The 15084-nt window shown below is 41.3% G+C and overlaps 1 long non-coding RNA gene across 3 annotated transcripts; it reads left to right on the top strand.

Moving 5' to 3' along the window:
- Positions 1-1071: 1071 nt before the first annotated feature.
- LOC128315696 (uncharacterized) lies at positions 1072-13416 on the top strand. 3 transcript variants are annotated; one of them, XR_008298747.1, is made up of 6 exons: positions 1072-1185; positions 6374-6418; positions 6500-6653; positions 11374-11524; positions 12966-13141; positions 13266-13416. It is a non-coding gene; the product is annotated as an uncharacterized LOC128315696 (long non-coding RNA). The 3 variants fall into 3 exon arrangements; XR_008298748.1 differs by having other exon boundaries at positions 11374-11427; positions 12970-13141; XR_008298746.1 differs by having other exon boundaries at positions 11374-13141.
- The last annotated feature ends 1668 nt before the right edge of the window (positions 13417-15084 follow it).

The raw sequence follows: 15084 nt of genomic DNA on the forward strand, positions 1-15084 counted from the left end.
AGGGATGTTTTCTCCATTCATTGCCTGGCAATATGCCAAGATAGTATTGGACTATGGTATAAGGAACCTGCTTGGTGGCTTCTGCTTTTCCATTTGCCTAGAACCAGATCAATCTGCCTTGCTGTTTCAGCTTTTTCAGTTTGGTCTTTGTTGTTTCCAATTCTCAGCTCCTAGTTCTTCCTTCATTCATTCATTTATCTGAGATACATTTATTGCCAGCCTATGACGTGCCAAGTATTTATTTCACAAAAACCAACAACACAGCTTCCCTGTCTCTGGGAACCTGATTAAAACTGAGCCTGACTTACCCATTGGCTCACCTGGTCCAAGGGAAAGAGTTCTAGGTGTTTCCTCTTGCACGATGATTGTCCCTTACTCCAACCTGAGACTCAGTGGCCAAGTTGCAAATTCCTTATGCGTTCAGTAGGCACTTGGGCAACTTGGGGCTTCAGTGTCTCATTTCATAGAAGAAATGAGGCTTAACACCAGCTGAATATTAGCCCAGAGGAAATAGCTGAATCCCAACAGAACTAGTTGGAAGGCACAGAAAAGGCTAATTTATTCGATCCTTTTGGAATAGATGAAAATACTCTGAAAACAGCCTTCCTTTCGTGACCTTTGAAGCGTTCCTATTAAGATCAAATATTTCTCTTCCTTGAAGATAAATCCTTTCCTTCAAATATCCTTGAAATGTTTGGTCAACATCTAGACCTAAAACACTGTGGACCTTCGGTGGTTATCAAAGAAGGAGCCAAATGTTTTGAAATGCTTATAATATTTTTTATTGCAGCACAATTGACATACACTATTGTTTCAGTTCCAGGTATGCGACATAACGATTGGGCATTTATACGCATTACAAAGTGATCGCCATGATAAGTCTAGTCACCATCTGTTACTACATGAAATTATTATAGTATTACAGACTATATTCCCTATGCTGTACTTTACAGCCCTGTGACTGATTTATTTATGTTATAACTGCAAGTTTATAATCCCCTTCACCTCTTTCACCCATCCCCCCCGCCCCTTCCCCTCTGGCAATGACCTGTAATATTTTTAAACCACCTGATCAAGATCAAACTTTCTTCCTGATTTCCTAGATTGGTTGAAAGAAGAAAACATGCTTATGTTTAGAAATAGAGTCCTGGCACTGTGGAAGAAAGAACGCACGGGAATTACTAGGTAATTATTTCCTTTGTACCAAGAGCCATGGTAGGCAGTTGATGGGCTATTTCATTTAATCCCGAGGGAGTGTCCCTTCCAAGTAGCTCGTGTTGCTTTGCTGTCCCCACTTCGGGGATAAGGAGACTGAGGGGGAGAGTGAGTCAGACCCAAAGATCATTCTCTTTACTGATGGTTCATTTTATTTATTTGTTTATTTTTAAAGTTTATTTATTTATTTTGAGAGAGAGAGAGAGAGTGCAGGTGCATAGGGGAGGGGCTGAGAGAGAGAGAGAGAGAGCGCGCCCAAGCAGGCTCCGTGCTGTCAGCGCAGAGCCCTGTGCAGGGCTCGAACTCAGAAGCCCAGAGATCATGACTTGAGCCAAAACCAAGAATCGGTCGCTTAACCGATTGAGCCACCCAGGCACCGCATGCTGTAACTCATTTGAAACAGGGAGTTTATTTCTCTCCTTACAGAATTAACTTCTGAGATCGTGAACCCCCAACCCCCACCCTCAAATGCCGAATTCCAAAGATGCTTTGTCTGCAAATTTTTAACTGTAACTCATAATTTTACAAGTCGCTTCCTTTGTCTGAGGATTATAGTTAAGACACATGCAGTTGTAGAAGAAAATATAATTCTCACATTTCCTTAGGTAGGGTCAAAGAACTGTAGATGGGGTTGTTGACAGTCCTTTACTATCCGACTCTTACTCTATTTCGTGTTAAATGACATTGCTAACCTACAGCTGAAAAAATGCATCATTTCAAAATTCAAAGAGTTTCTAGAGGTTGTCTGCCTCAGTGTTTCTCAAATGTTGGTTTGTACACAGGCTACATCAGAATCATTTGGTGAGTGTTTTGAAAACACAGATTCCTGGGGGTACCTGGGTGGCTCGATCAGTTAAGCATCCGACTTCAGCTCAGGTCATGATCTCACCGCGTCGGGCTCTGTGCTGACAGCTTAGAGCCTGGAGCCTGCTTCAGATTCTGTCTCCGACTCTCTCTCTGCCCCTCCCCTGCTCTCTCTCTCTCTCAAATATAATTAAACATTAAAAAAAAAAATTTAAATACAGATTCCTGGGCCTTTGCCTTAGGCCTTCTTTTAAAAGCTTCAAGGCAGGATGCCGGGAATCTGAATTTAAAATTTTTTAAATTGATCCTCAGGCATATCTAAATCAGAAGAATCTCTTCCAGCACACCCCCCAACACGTCAGCGGGCAGCCTCATGGCAGACACATGCAGGAGAAAATTTACAGCCTCAGAGGAAACTTGTTTTTTAATGGGATCACACTATGGCTTTCTTTTTTTTTTTTTTTAATTTTTTTTTTTTAACCTTTATTTATTTTTGAGACAGAGAGAGACAGAGCATGAACGGGGGAGGGTCAGAGAGAGAGGGAGACATAGAATCCGAAACAGGCTCCAGGCTCTGGGCGGTCAGCACAGAGCCCGACGCAGGGCTCGAACTCACAGACCGCGAGATCGTGACCTGAGCCAAAGTCGGCCGCTTAACCGACTGAGCCACCCAGGCGCCCCACACTATTGCTTTCTTAACTTAAAATATGACACCTTAAAACTTTCATTCATTAGTTCCCATTTCTGCCCTCTAAAGATACACAGAGCACATGAAATCCCTTAGAACGTGAGCATTCAAATATTCCAAGACAGCTAATACAGTTCCCATTAGGCTTTTTCTTCTCTGGGCTAACGTCATTCTTTAAATCTTCTTCTTTTTTTTTTAAGTTGATTTATTTTGAGAGGGGGAGGGGCAGAGAGAGAGAGAAAGAGAGAGAGGGAGAGAGAGAATCCCAAGCAGGCTCCACACTGTCAGCACAGAGCCCAACGCGGGCTCTGTCCCACAACTAGGAGACTGTGACCTGAGCCGACACCAGGGGTCAGACGCTTAAATGGCTGAGCTACCCAGGCGCCCCGTAATCTTTTCTTATAAGTCACAAATTCCATAACCTTTTTCCTATCAGAAAGACAGTTCATAGAAGATCAAATCTGAGTGACCAATGTATATAAAAATTAACTAACAGCAGAGCGTGCAAATTAAAATAAGTGTCGTATTTTTTACACCCATCAGAATGGCAAAACTTAAAGAGAAATCCTATTTATTGTTTGTAGCGATGGAGGGAGAAGAGTATTCTTTTATATTTCTGGTGAAAATGTGCAGGCAAACAGACTTTTTTGGAAAACAATCTGGCCACCTGTGCCAAAGTGAAAATATATATACACTTTGCCCCAAGAATTCCACTCCTCACAACGTATCCCATAGAAATAAACTTATGTACCAAAAAAAGGAAAAAAAAGCCAAGTTTTGGCAAGAGCGTGGAACAATCGAAACTATTATATACTCCTGGTAGATGTGTAAATGGATGTAGCCACCTTGAAAACCTGTTTGCCAGCGTCTTGTAAATCTGAATGTACGTATGCCCTGTGAGGTGGCAATACTATATTCTGTACGTGCCCACAGAAGCGTGTCATATGTTCACCGGAAGAAATGTATAAGAATGTTGTCTGCGGCACCATTCATATAAACCCAAGGCCAGAAGCTGCCCCAACAGTCATGAGGTGTAGACTGAAGAGGTTAATTGTCATATTCATTTAATAGTATGCTGCACAAGATAAGAATGAGCACATTATAACTCCAGACATCAATGTGCATGGATCTCACAAAAGAAGCCAGGCATGCTACAGCACGAATGCCTAACCCCATTTATATATAGTTAAAAATAACACAAAATTCAGAGAAATCAGGAGGGTAGATGTTAATGACCACAAGAAAGTATGATGAATGCTTCCTACGAGCAGGCAATATTCTATTTCTTGACCTGGGTGCTGGTTATATGCGTATGTTTTTAAAAATTCGTCGAGCTGTATACCTCCTATTTGTGCACCAAAGCTTCGTTTTGCAGACAGTCACATGCACAGGATGTTTAAAACATCGTTATTAGAGAAAAGTTATAAATAAAACAGTCAGTAAAATGATCCGTAGAAGGATAGTGAGTAAATTATTATATATCTGCATTATAGATATTATGCAGTCACTAGAATGAGTGAATTGGTGCCATACCAAATGATTTTAAAAGATTTTCATGAGATAATATTGGATACGAAAAGGAAGATGAAAATAATTATATATTTCTCAGCCCCTTTTCGCAAAGCAAAAAGTAACCAAAGCAAGAAGAGCATCGTATACATTAAACATTTCATCCTCGACAATCCCGTACTATTGGTAGGATTATTATTCTCATTTGTAGATGAAGAAACAGAAGCAAGAAAGACTAAGTGAGTCACTCAAAGTTGCAATGCTGGTACATGGCAGAAATTGTAGAAGCTAGAAATTCCTCCCATTTCAATATGGAGACACGTGGAGAACTCTTGCCTTCCATATTGACCCATGAACCAAAATTCTTCCGAAATGGATGCTCCATAAGGTGCAAAGCCAGCTAATATCACATCCGGTGAATGTTTAAATGTCTTTCCACATGACTAATCATAGCTAATGGATGTGGGGCACTTAGCATGAGTCAAGCACAGGCCTAAGTCTTTTACTTACCTTTCCATTAGACAGCCTGACCGCACATGAATAGTTCTGATCACCTCCATCCTAGAGAGCAGCACTGAAGCCTGGGCCTTGTCTTCCCCAGCCAGTCCCCTCACCCGCTAGGTGCACCTGTGCTCCTATCCAGGACTTCAGGGAAATCACATCTTCTAAAGTCAACTGATCTCAGTCCATGTCCCATTGTCTTACCAGCTGTGGGACCTTCAGCAAGTTAGTCAGCTTCCGTGTCAAATTCTATAAATGGGAACCTAGCGGAGTTGTGAGGAAAAGCAAGATGAGGAATTTGAATCAGGAGCATCCTATCGGGCACATTTCTAGGCTATCAATAAATGTTAGTGTCTGCTTCAACAAGAAATAGCTTTCCACTGTCCTATTCCAGTTTCATGAGAGTCCATCATGATGGAGAACTCATCGTTTTCTTTAATTCTTAAACCTGTAGCCGTATTACAGCTTTGCAGCACAAAGATGACTGTTCAAGTTCTTTAGAGTCAATATGAATGCCACTTACTGAGAAGTGCTGTGCACTAGACGTTGTACTATGTGCTCGATAAGTCTCATCTAAGTCTCCTGGCTCTAAAAGGCAGTTGATAGTCATATAGGTACCCTGCATTCACCCCAGCTGCCTTCCGGTGTGCTTTCCCCCGCTTTGGAGGCTGGAAAGCTAAACACTGCATTTTCCAGACTGCCTTGTATCTGGGGTTCTGTCCGGGATTTTGGATTCCCCGGTCGGATGAGATTTGGAAACTGGGAATGAGATGGGAGGCTCCCACCTGCTGGTTCCATAGGCCGTAGGGTGGTGGAGGCAGGCGCTTCCCACGGGCAGCATCGGCAGAGGCCCCTGTATCCAGTCTTAGCTACCTGGTGCTAAGAAGCAGGACGCACAGCATTCATTTTACTGGTAGTCATCGTAGCAAGCATGGTGAGACAGCAACGGCCAGCCTCCTAACCTTGGGTGGCTTCCTAACTGTAAGGTCCCCTGGCTCATGAAGGTGGTGTAGCTCAGGGGCTCAGGGCTTCCTGATCCAAGAAGAGGCAGTAGTTCCCTTAGACTTGTTTGTGAGGCGTGGCTTTGGGGCGTCTGCTCCTTCGGGTGTCTCGATCAATCGGTAAGCCTCTTGCTATTTCTTCCTGTGCAAATACGCTAGCATGGATTCTTTTCTCTGCAACTAAACCCTGGCCGACATAGTAGGTGTTGTTCTGGTTATTCTGTAAGTGTGAGGACAGGCCCAGAAGGGCGAACTTGCTCAACTGATCTTCGGCCTGGTGTATTTATACTCTCTGAAGCTGGAATCGTGACATGGCGCCATCTTTGGTGAGGACTCTTTGTAGACTTGAAATCCAAGGGGACTCAACTGGGTCTGGTTGTGTGAGGCGTGGAAACTCCTCGCTCTGGACTTCTCACTGGGAACACGTAGGAAACATGCCCTCAGGGGCAGAAATAATACTCGGTACCTATGTGTTTCAGATGTATCTCCACAGTATTTCCCTTCTGAGAATGTGTCTATCTTACCGCTAACGTGGGAAAATTGACCCACTGGTAAATAACCGTGCCTAGATTAGTGCTCTTGGTTCAGATTTCAGATGTGTCCGATCAATAAATCCTAATTATATTGAATGTCTGTTTCTTTTCATTTCATCCAGGTCAAGCTCAGATCCCGTCTGCTCATTCATTCATTCATTCATTCCGTGAGTATTGAAAGCCTACAACAGAGCCAGAGCTGTTGGGGGTAATAAACAGGCGAGTAAGCCATGTTCCCTACCCTCTAGGAACTCAGCCTTTGGAGAGATAGCCATATCAACAAACATGCAAAATATGCAAGATGAAGTGTGCTGTACCCCGGTTACTTCCTGAGTCAGAGGAAGAGAAAACAAGGCGTTCTCTCTGGAGGAATCACGGAAGACCTTCCACCCTTAACAGGAGGTAAATACAAAAACGCAAGAACCATTAAGGAGAAGAGTGCTTTCTGCTGCATCAGTTACAGAAGGGAGCATCTGAGGCAAGGCTTGGTTGGTAGCATGTCGGTTTTCTTTTTTAATACAAAGCAGATTTATTTGCATGTCCAGCAACGAGGATTAGAATACTAGATAAAAAGGAAAGCAGTCTTCTGACCAAGGGAGAAGATCAAGATTCTTAAGGAGCTGACTTTGGGACCTGCTGTAATGAGAAGGACTTGCTACGTTGCCTTCAGAGGTTAAGTCTCTTCCCCTGACATTTCAGCGGCTTTTCAAACACTGGGCCAGCTCTGCTAATTCCTTCTGATAGCCAAGATGGTATTAGTATTAGTATTTGTATTCGTATCCGTATTAGTGTTAGTATTAACATTAGTACTCCAGACAATCTGTGTTCTTCATCTGTTATTCCAGGTATCGCAAGAATCGAGGCTTGCATTGTTGGTTTTAATTCATGCTTAGCTCAGACAATGACCTATAAATGTGCATGCTTCAGTAACCCACGTCTCTATAGGCTGATAATTCATTCTAATGGACTTAACTTTTTGGCCTGGGTTTATGAAATCACCTACCGGTTTCTTAAATTATTTCTTAAAACGTTTTATTCTGGAAAAATTTAAACTTACAGAAGAATTTCAAGAATAATATAAAGAACTCCCCTGTCCCTTTTACCCACATTCACCTGTTTTCACCAATTTTTAATTTTCACCGCGGACGCGCACTCGCGTGGACTCTCGTTCTCTGTCTCTGCGTGCACACGCGCACACACACACATCAATTTTTTCCTGGCTCATTTGGGAACGCTTTGCAGACATCGTGTCCTTTTACTACTTTTACTGAGTGTGTCTTTTCTAAGGGCAAAGCAGTTATCAAGTCGGGAAATTGAATATTGACGTAATACTTTAACCTACAATCTTATGACAATTTCACCGAGTGTGTTAATAACGTCTTCCAAAGTAATTTTGGTGTGCTATACGGTCCAACAACACACTGATATTGTTTAGAGGCTCTAGGAAACCAATACATTATTTTGAAAACATTTAGCTGTCATGAATTAATTTATTTTTCATGTGGGCTTTACATAAACTTTATTCAAGGGTAGACTTTTTTTTTTTATAGAGATCAGTCCAGTCTTGAAAGAACCAGGCGTGTGAAGGTGATTTCCCTTATCCATTCACTGCAATGTCAAATTGTTCTTTCGAATGGGGAAAAAAAGGGGGTGGGGGAAGATTTGGAAAGATTTCTGTTTGTTGTATGCCAGCGGCTCTTTAACAGGTAAAAGAAAACAAACTTGTTTCCCACTTGTCTGTCAAGTTCCTGGCATGTGGGCCCTCTGTTTTCTCAATTAGGTGCAGAATCCTGACTGCTGAATGGACATTCTTCAACCTGAGCTGACCATTTGAAATTTAAAATTAGCAATGTAATTATATTTACTGGGCCACTGATTGAAGGGAAATTGCACTCAGCTGATGAATTTGCACGTTGTAAAATGGGTCACGGCAGCAGATGGCCTTCCAAGAAGCAAAAAATAACTTTGGAGTTGGTTGCTCTTCCCCTGGCTTCCTTAGTTGAACCCTGCTGCATGAGAGTTTGAATGCTCAAATCAGGTCAGGGAAATTTGGGGTGTCAGGACACATCATCAAGAGGAGCTATGAGTTGTAGAAGAATAACATTTTGATCTTAAAATAAATCTCCATATATTGAATTCTGAATATTAACTTAATGCTAGGCAGGACACCATAAGTAGCTTTTATTTGTTAGGTGCTCACTATCGCAGACACTATTCTAGATCATTTACGTGTATTGATTTGTTCAATCGGTACCATAAACCTGTGAGTAATGATTAGTATAGGCTGCATCTTGCAAATGAGAAAACAGATTCACAGGGTAGATTGGCCACGTTCAAAATAATTGCTTTTCTCTCTTGTCAAATGAAATATTTAATTAAAACCCTAGGAGATTGTGTCTATATGAAGCTCTAAAAGTCCAGATTTAGATCATGTTTTCTAAATTCCATCTGCCACTTTTAAAAAAAGAGGGGGAGACACCTTAAAGAAATGACCCATTCCAGCTCTGGTGCTGGAAATGTACAAGACGAGCCTAGAACATCTCGTGATACCAAATACCAAGAAGTGTATCAAAAACTGTGGAGATTGTGGCACATGGAATTGGAAGCTCTTACTGGACAAAGAGGGACACATTTGAGCAACAATAAGAATGATAATTAAAATAGATTTAAACATGTAGAGTATATTTAAACACACCCAAGATATCTAAACCGATCAGTTCCTAATAATACCTAATAATACCCAAACAGCAATCCACCGATACTCTTTTTTTTTAAGTTTATTTATTTATTTTGAAAGAGAGACAAAGTGCGAGTGGGGGAGGGGCGAAGGGAGAGGGAGAAGAATCCCCAGCAGGCTCTGCACTGTCACTGCAGTGTCCAACTTGGAGGTCGAACTCCAGAATCATGAGGGCCTGAGCCGAGGTCAGCCACTTAACCACCTGCGCCACCCGGGCAGCCCAATACACTGATATTTTTTCAAGGCAATAGGGAACCAATGCACTATTTTTGAAAACTGATGAGTAGAGAGAAAAAACTCAAACCTTTCTTTCTGCCTTTCCCATAGGAAATGTATCTTAGTGTAACCAGGTATTTAACAAGAGGAAGTTTCTTTTTACAGCAGTAATCTAGCTGATAAATGAAGAAGAAATACTAGAAACATATCACAGTTTGAAACTTCTGATGAATTAGTGTCTTTAGGCAATGATCAACCGTGGCCAATGGCAGCAATCAAAGGACATTATCTGCCCCTCCGTGGGAGTATCCACACTACCTATATAATAGTCCTGCCAGAAAAACCAAACAGGAACTGTTCAAACTCCTGTATTTTATAAGAAATACAGAGGGCAGAGGAACATGCCTACTGACACCATGAGGGTGCCATCCAAACTAGAGGAAATTCAGGACCAATGAGCCTTGCTGTTGTTGTTGTTGTTGTTTTATTTTATTTTTTTTTAACGTTTATTTATTTTTGAGACAGAGAGAGACAGAGCATGAACAGGGGAGGGTCAGAGGGAGAGGGAGACGGAATCTGAAACAGGCTCCAGGCTCTGAGCGGTCAGCACAGAGCCTGATGCGGGGCTCAAATTCACGGACCGCGATATCATGACCTGAGCCGAAGTCGGACGCTTAACCAACTGAGCCACCCAGGTGCCCCTGTTGTTGTTGTTTTAAACGACATGAAGCATTAAAAGTGAGCCTTCATAAAAAGGCTTGAGAAATGATTAATCAATGAGGGGTGTCTGGCTGGCTCAGTCTGTGGAGCATGTGACTCTTGATCTTGGGGTTGTGGGTTTGAGACCCATGTTGGGTGTAGAGGTTGCTTAAAACTAAGATCTTAAAAAAAAAAAAAGAAATTATTCGCCAATGATAATATATAGACCTTTTTGGACCTTATTTTAAACAAACTATAAAACAAAAATCAGAACATTTATAGGCAATCAGGAAAATAGGAACGCTGATGATATTATGGATTTATAGGTGGAGTTTTCAGGATATGATGATGATATAAGGAGAGTCCTTATCTTTAGAGATACATATTGAAATATTTTCAGATGAAATCATATGATGTCTGAGATTAGCTTCAAAATATTTGTGAGTGGTTGGGGAAATGGGTGGTGATATCAACAGAAAAGATAACTAATGACAGTTGTTGAGCTGGGTGAGAAGTACAAGGAATTCATTACATTTTTTCTCTACTTTTCATATGTTTGAAATATTCAATAACAGAAGGATATTTTTAAGGTAGCTCATACATATAAAAATGGGCATTTATTTGTGGCAAACAGCCCAAATATTCACCAACTGATGAATGAATAAAGAAAATGTGGGGGCACCTGGCTGGCTCAGTCAGTGGAACATGCAACTCTTGATCTCAAGATTGTGAGTTTGAGTCCCACGTTGGGTGTAGAGATTCCTTAAAAATAAATCTTTAAGGGGTACCTGGGTGGCTCAGTCACTTAAGCTTCAGACTTCGGCTCAGGTCATGATCTCGCAGTCCGTGAGTTCGAGCCCTGCATCGGGCTCGGTGCTGACAGCTCATAACCTAGAGCCTGCTTCAGATTCTGTCTCCCTCTCTCTGCCCCTCCCCTGCTTGTGCTCTCTCTCTCTCTCTCTCTCTCTCACTCAAAAATTAATAAACATTAAAAAAAATAAAAATAAAAAAATAAATCTTTAAAAAAGAAAACGTGGTCTAGCCATGCAATGGGATATTATTAAGCCATATTAAGCCATGAAAAGGAATGAGGTACTGATTGAGGTCACAACAGGGATGAATCTTGAAAGCACCATGCTAAGTGAAAGAAACCAGTCATAAATAATGACATACATCATGATTCCATTTATACAAAATGTGCCTGACAGACAAACCCATTAAAGCAGAAAGAGCTGGGATGAGGGCAAGGAAGGGGGAATAACTGAGAATGGGGATTCAAAAAGTGTTTCTTTTGAGGGTGATGAAACATTTTACATTAATTGTTGTGATGGGTGCATGACTGTTGATATGCTAAAAATGGCTGAATTGTGCATTTCAAGTGGGTACATTGCATGGGGTGTGAGTGGTAACTCAATAACGCTATCTTAAAAAGTCTGACCTGGAGATTCTAGAGACAACTCTCTTTTACAGGCATTTGAGAAGATAGAGGAACACGTTAAATGACACCAGCAAGTTCATAGGCGAGTACAGAGTATAAGACGTTCTGCAAGACAACTAACCCAGATTCTGCAGGAAAGAAAAAAAGGAGGTACACGACTCTGGGTTACAGGAGACCTAAAAGGTGTAATAATCCAATGTGCTGTGCGACCTCTCCTGAACGCTAACAAGAATTTTTTTCAACATTATTGGGCAAAGATGATTATGAGCTTGGGATTGGGTGACACGAGAAAAGTGACTGTAAGTTTTGTGGGGAGCGATAATGACACTGGGTCTTTCAGAAAATATCCTTATCTTTAGAGAGGTAGAAGAAATATGCAAGGTGTTAGCAATTTGGTTTAAAAGTTGGTTTTGAAAATATTTTAGCCAATGAAAGGGGACAAAGAAGTGAAACAAAAGGGTAAACATTTTTTTGAATTATAGCTGAATCTGGGTGATAGGTATTCTATTCTTTCTTGCTTGCTCATGTTTGAAGTAGAACATGTAAAAACAATAGAAGAAAAACAGGAAGAGGAGGAGGAGGAGAAGAGAAATTATCATTATCAACATACATTTGGCATTTTATGTATTGGAGACTTTTTTTAAAGTTCAGTTTTGCAATATTTTTAAAAAAATTTTTTTTAACGTTTATTTATTTTTGAGACAGAGACAGACAGAGCATGAACAGGGGAGGGTCAGAAAGAGAGGAAGACACAGAATCCGAAGCAGGCTCCAGGCTCTGAGCTGTCAGCACAGAGCCCGAAGTGGGGCTCGAACTCACAAACCGCGAGATCATGACCTGAGCCGAAGTCGGACGCTTAACCGACTGAGCCACCCAGGGGCCCCAATTTTGCAATATTTTTAAGTTCAATTCAATATACTTATTTCTTAAGAGCTACTTAAGTACTTGAGACGGTTTTGTGTAACTCTAACCATCAAAGTACCTAGAAAGGAAATAAAATACAAGACATTTAAAAATGGTGGCCTGTTAGAATGATGCATTCGATTGAAATGTTTTAAGTTTCTAGGAGAAAACAAATATTACTGAACGTTCTCTCAAAAGTTATTAGAAATATGAGTTTCGCATAAATAAAATGATAGAATTTCTAAAATAAACTATGATTTTGAAGTTACAATGTTAATAATTGAATATGAATTCTTAGAGGACAAACCAACCTGAACAATCATTTCTGCACACAAAAGCTACCCTTGAGGGCACTAAAAACTCACATCAGTGGTGCCGTTTAAAGAAGAAGAAGAAAATAACAGTGCACCCATCCTTCCTCGTGTTTTCATATTGCTGGATTGAATCGTCATATTTAAAATTTTTTAATGTGTATTTATTTTTGAGAGAGAGAGGGACAGAGACAGGGCGCAAGCAGGGGAGGGGCAGAGAGAGAGGGAGACACAGAATCCAAGGCAGGCTCCGGGCTCCGAGCTGTCAGCACAGAGCCTGACACGGGGCTCAAGCTCATAGAACAGGAGATCATGACCTGAGCCAAGGTCAGATGCTCAGCTGACTAAGCCACCCAGGTGCCCCGAATCTTCTTCTTTTTTTTTTTTTTTAATGTTTATTTATTTTTAAGACAGAGACAATGAGCCAAATGCGGAGGGGCAGAGAGAGAGAGAAGAAGACAGAGGATCCAAGGCGGGTTCCAGGCTCTGAGCGGTCAGCACAGAGCCTTATGTGGGGCTCGAACTCGTCAACCACAAGATCATGACCTGAGCCAAAGTCCAACGCTCAACCGACTGAGCCGCCCAGGTGCCCCCTGAATCTTCATATTTTCAATGTATCTTTGTACATGTTGGATGTACAAAGGCCAAAAGAACAGGGACCTCACTGTGACAGAGCTGTATTTCTCTCTCTCCCCTCATGGTTTAAACAGTCCAGGTGGATGTGGGGCCTTCGTGATGTCTTGAACCAGGGTCGATCTTGTCCTACCGACCTCCGTTCATGGCTTCCATCCACGATGTCAGATGGCTCACACACGGCTCACCACTGCCTCCATACTCGGGCCAGCAGAAAGGAGAAGGAATATTAAAAGACATCCCCTCTCCCAGCATCCTCTTCCTCATTATTTGTTTTCTCCCCTACCAGTTCTAGGTTTGCCCTATTCTTGTTTTTCTAGGCTCTAGAGTTGAATCTTTATTTTCAGCCTCTCCTGACTTCTAATGGATAGATTTTTTTCTTTCAACGTTTATTTATTTTTGGGACAGAGAGAGACAGAGCATGAACGGGGGAGGGGCAGAGAGAGAGGGAGACACAGAATCGGAAGCAGGCTCCAGGCTGCGAGGCATCCGCCCAGAGCCCGACGCGGGGCTCGAACTCACGGACCGCGAGATCATGACCTGGCCGAAGTCGGACGCTTAACCGACTGCGCCACCCAGGCGCCCCATAATGGATAGATTTATATCTACCACTTAAACAGTATCCTGTTCTTAATATGCAGCAATTTTCACTTTGTAAAGAACTCCCAATATTTTCAAATTTCCAGTGATAGTGTTTGTTTAAAGGAATGTGTTTCATTTCTAAGATTTTTAATTGATTATTTTTCGTATCTTCCCGTATTATTTATATTTGCCTGATTTTTAGAAATAGCATTTCTTTTTTAATGTGTGTAGTTAGTACAACTTTATACGTATATGAATGTATATATACATACTACATGCAACGCAAATTATAGCAAATCCAGACAGAACTTAAAGCAATCTTAGTGTCTAATATTAATAGAATTGTTTAAATTATTGTTCTCAAATGATAACATAGCATGCAACCACTGAAAAATAACTGTAAAGTAACCATATTACATATAGTCCTAATAAAATATTTAGTAGACCTTTACTAAAATAATAAGTGAAATAATGTAAAAATAATTCACATTAGAAATATAATTTCTTGGGACACCTGGCTGGCTCATTGGTTAAGCGTCTGACTTGGCTCAGGTCATGATCTCACGGTCTGTGAGGTCAAGCCCCTTGTCCGGCTCTGTGCTGACAACTTGGAGCCTGGAGCTTGCTTCCAATTCTATGTCTCCCTGTCTCTCTCTGCCCCTCCCCTGCTCGCACCCTGTCTCTCTTTCAAAAATGAACATTTAGAGAAAAGAAATATAATTTCTTATTCTGCTTCATCAATATAATTTATTTATCTCTCTGAGCGTTCCCAGCATATCTTCTTCAGGATATCCTTTACAAATTTATCCAGGATCAATTTACTTTCTGATTGTTAATTTTGGAAGCTATTTTTGTGGTTGTGTTTTTCACACAGTTCAGTATGTTTTGGAATTTTGATTTGCAGGCTAATCTTGTCTTTGACTTTTTTCTCACATTGTTCTTTCTGGGCCGACCCCGCTGTGTCTAAGGATTTGGTGATTGCCTTCCTCCTCCTTCATTATAGTCTGAATGGGTCTGGCTCGCCCTTTGATGACATTGTTGAAATAGACACAGACGGAAGCTCTCCTTAGTTTCTAATTAAGAGGCTGCGTCTATGCCCATCCACCTCCCAGACATACCATATTTTATACATCATTCCACTGGGCAGCATTTTTCAATACAACTGACCCCTGAATAACATAGCAATTAGACTCACCAACTGCCGTCACCACCCCCAGCACAGTAGAAAATTCGCATATAGCTTTTGACTTCCCCCAAACTTAACTGCTGACAGCCTACTGTTGACTGGAAGCTTACATAAACAGTCCATTAGCA

This window comes from Acinonyx jubatus, chromosome B2, assembly GCF_027475565.1.
Source record: "Acinonyx jubatus isolate Ajub_Pintada_27869175 chromosome B2, VMU_Ajub_asm_v1.0, whole genome shotgun sequence".
NCBI lineage: Eukaryota > Metazoa > Chordata > Mammalia > Carnivora > Felidae > Acinonyx > Acinonyx jubatus.